The sequence below is a fragment of the Salvelinus sp. IW2-2015 genome, unplaced genomic scaffold (assembly GCF_002910315.2).
Source record: "Salvelinus sp. IW2-2015 unplaced genomic scaffold, ASM291031v2 Un_scaffold2212, whole genome shotgun sequence".
Taxonomy (NCBI): domain Eukaryota; kingdom Metazoa; phylum Chordata; class Actinopteri; order Salmoniformes; family Salmonidae; genus Salvelinus; species Salvelinus sp. IW2-2015.
In genome coordinates this window covers 96,899-100,797 of record NW_019943542.1, presented here as the reverse complement: position 1 = coordinate 100,797, position 3,899 = coordinate 96,899, and the positions used below count along the sequence as shown (strand labels likewise).

Here is a 3,899-nt window from a genome sequence, read left to right as displayed (position 1 = left end):
GTTGACCTACTAGGGATGGAGGTTGACCAGGTACTAGGGATGGAGGTGTGACCAGGCACTAGGGATGGAGGTGTGACCAGGTACTAGGGATGGAGTGTGACTAGTACTAGGGATGGAGTGTGACAGGTCTAAGGATGAGTGTGACCAGGTACTAGGGATGGAGTTGTGACAGTACTAGGGATGGAGGTGTTGACCAGGTACTAGGGATGAGAGTGTGGACTACGGTACTAGGGATGGAGGTGTGACCAGGCACTAGGGGGATGGAGGTGTGACCAGGTACTAGGGATGGAGGTGTGACCAGGTACTAGGGATGGAGGTGTGACCAGGTACTAGGATGGAGGTGTGACCAGGTACCAGGGATGGAGGTGTGACCAGGTACTAGGGATGGAGGTGTCGACTAAGGTACTAGGGATGGGGTGAGCCAGGTACTAGGGATGGAGGTGTGACAGGTACAGGGATGGAGGTGTGACCAGGTACTAGGGATGGGAGTGTGACAGGCACTAGGGATGGAGGTGTGACCAGGTACTAGGGATGGAGTGTGACCAGGTACTAGGGAGGAGGTGTGACCAGGTACTAGGGATGGAGGTGTGACCAGGGACTAGGATGGAGGTGTCGCAGGTACTAGGGATGGAGGTGTGGCAAGGTACTAGGGATGGAGGTGTGACCAGGCACTAGGGAATGGGAGGGTGTGACCAGGTACTAGGGATGGAGGTGTGACCAGGTACTAGATGGAGGTGTGACAGGTACTAGGATGGAGGTGTGACCAGGTACTAGGGATGGAGGTGTGACCATACTAGGATGGAGGTGTGACAGGTACAGGATGGAGTTATGACTAGGGATGGAGTGTGTGACCAGGTACTAGGGATGGAGGTGTGACCAGGTACTAGGGATGGAGGTGTACCAGACAGGCTGAGGTAGATTAGGGATGGAGTGTGACCAGGTACTAGGGATGGAGGTGTGACCAAGGTGACTAAGGGATGGAGGTGTGACCAGGTACTAGGGATGGAGGTGTGACCAGGCCACTAGGGATGGAGGTGTGACCAGGACTAGGGATGGAGGCGTGACGCAGGTACTAGGGATGGAGGTGTGACCAGGCCACTAGGGATGGAGGTGTGACCAGGCACTAGGGATGGAGGTGTGACCAGTACTAGATGGAGGTGTGACCAGGTACTAGGGATGGAGGTGTGACCAGGTACTAGGGATGGAGGGTGTGACCAGGCACTAGGGATGGAGGTGTGACCAGGTTACTAGGGATGGAGGTGTGACCAGGTACTAGGATGGAGGTGGACCAGGTACTAGATGGAGTGTGACCAGGGTACTAGGGATGGAGGGTGTTTGACCAGGTACTAGGGATGGAGCTGTGACCACGTAACTAGGGATGGAGGTGTGAGGCCCAGGTACTAGGGATGGAGGTGTGACCAGGTACTAGGGATGGAGGTGTGGACCAGTACTAGGTATGGAGGTGTGACAGAGTACTAGCGATGGAGGTATGACCAGGTACAGGGATGGAGGTGTGACCAGGTACTAGGAGTGGAGGTGTGACCTAGGTACTAGGGATGGAGGTGTGACCAGGTACTAGGGATGGAGAGTGGACCAGGTACTAGGTATGGAGGTGTGACCAGGTACTGGGATGGAGGTGTGACTAGGACTAGGGATGGAGGTGTGACCAGGTACTAGGGATGGAGGTGTGACCAGTCTAGTTACGGAGGTGTGACCAGGTATTAGGGATGGAGTGTGACCAGGGACGTAGGATGGAGGTGTGGCCAGGTTACTAGGGATGGAGGTGTGACCAGGTAACTAGGATGGAGGTGTGACCAGTGACTAGGGATGGAGTGTGACCAGGTAACTAGGGATGAGGTGTGACCAGGTACTAGGATGGAGGTGTGAGCAGGTACTATGGGATGGAGGTGTGACCAGGTACTAGGGATGGAGGTGTGACCAGGTACTATGATGGAGGTGTGACCAGGTACTAGGGATGGAGGTATTGACTATGGGATGCGAGGTGTGACCAGGTCAGGGATGTGTGACCAGGTACTAGGGATGGAGTGTGACCAGGTACTAGGATGGAGGTAGAGTAGGGATGAGGTGTGACCAGGTACTAGGGAATGGAGGGTGTGACCAGGTGCTAGGATGGAGGTGTGACCAGGTACTAGGGATGGAGGTGTGACCATGCGCACTAGGGTGGAGGTGTGACCAGGGCACTAGGGAGGGAGGTGTGACCAGGTATAGGGATGGAGGTGTGACCAGGCGCACTAGGATGGAGGTGTGACCAGGTCACTAGGGATGGAGTGTGACCAGGTACTAGGGATGGAGGTGTGACCAGGTACTAGGATGGAGGTGTGACCAGGTACTAGGGATGGAGGTGTGACCAGGCGCACTAGGGATGAGAGGTGTGACCAGCACTAGGGATGGAGGTGTGACCAGGTACTAGGGATGGAGGTGTGACCAGTACTAGGGATGGAGGTGTGACCAGGTACTAGGGATGGAGGTGTGACCAGGCTACTAGGGATGAGGTGTGACCAGGTACTAGGGATGGAGGTGTGAACCAGGGTTACTAGGATGGAGGTGTGACCAGGTACTAGGGATGGGGTGTGACCAGTACTAGGGATGGAGGTGTGACCAGGTACTAGGGTGGAGGTGACGGTCTAGGATGGAGTGTGACCAGGGCACTAGGGATGGAGGTGTGACCAGGCCTAGGGATGGAGGTGTGACCAAGGGTACTAGGATGGGAGGTGTGACCAGGTACTAGGGATGTGAGGTGTGACCAGGACTAGGGATGGAGGTGTGACCCAGGCACTAGGGATGGATGGTGACCAGGCCTAGGGATGGAGGTGTGACCAGGTACTAGGGATGGAGGTGTGACCAGGTACATACGGGATGGAGGTGTGACCAGGTACTAGGGATGGAGGTGTTGACCAGGTACTAGGGATGGAGGTGTGACCAGGTACTAGGGATGGAGGGTGACCAGTACTAGGGATGGAGGTGTGACCAGGTACTAGGGATGGAGGTGTGACCAGGTACTAGGGATGGAGGTGTGACCAGGTACTAGGGATGGAGTGTGACCAGGTACTAGGATGGAGGTGTGACCAGGTACTATGGATGGAGGTGTGACCAGGTACTAGGATGGAGGTGTGACCAGGTACTATGGATGGAGGTGTGACCAGGTATGTAGTCGTTGTTTGTGTGCACCTGTAAGTTGATGTCAGTATTTTTTTGTCAGTCTGCTGTTGGTCTAAACTTAAACTTTTTAAGAAGGTCCTACTATGGATAATTTAGCTATTTCATTTTGAATTCTGGGGCCCTTTAGGCTCTAAAAATAATACATAACAAAAATATTTTATAAAATATTGAATTTGACCTTTACTACTGTAGCCCATAGAAACCCATTGAATAAAAAGTTTATAAATGCCACAAAAAGACAGTCAAAAAACAAATCATACTGAATAAGGTTTGGTGTCAGTCCTATATCTAAGAGATATAAAAAAACACCGGAAATATATATATATATATATATATATATATACAACTCAATATGCAACAATTTCAAAGATTTCATTGAATTTCATTAGGATTCATGGATTTCAATGACTGGGATACAGATTTCACATGACTGGGGATACAGATTAAACATGACTGGGGATACAGATTATCATCTGTTGGTCACAGTTAATACAAGACTGGGGATACAGATTTCACATGACTGGGGATACAGATTAAACATGACTGGGATACAGATAATCATCTGTTGGTCACAGTTAATACAAGACTGGGGATACAGATTAAACATGACTGGGGATACAGATTAAACATGACTGGGGATACAGATAATCATCTGTTGGTCACAGTTAATACAAGACTGGGGATCAGATTAACAGTGACTGGGATACAGATTAAACATG

The 3,899-nt window shown here is 51.4% G+C and overlaps 1 long non-coding RNA gene across 1 annotated transcript in view; it reads left to right on the top strand.

The window, feature by feature from the left end:
• The first annotated feature begins 262 nt into the window (after positions 1-262).
• Positions 263-3,899, top strand: part of LOC139025066 (uncharacterized) — a 9,413-nt gene continuing 5,776 nt past the window's right edge. The window contains exon 1 of the long non-coding RNA XR_011476506.1: positions 263-375. This is a non-coding gene — a long non-coding RNA (uncharacterized lncRNA). The remainder of the gene's footprint in view (positions 376-3,899) is intronic.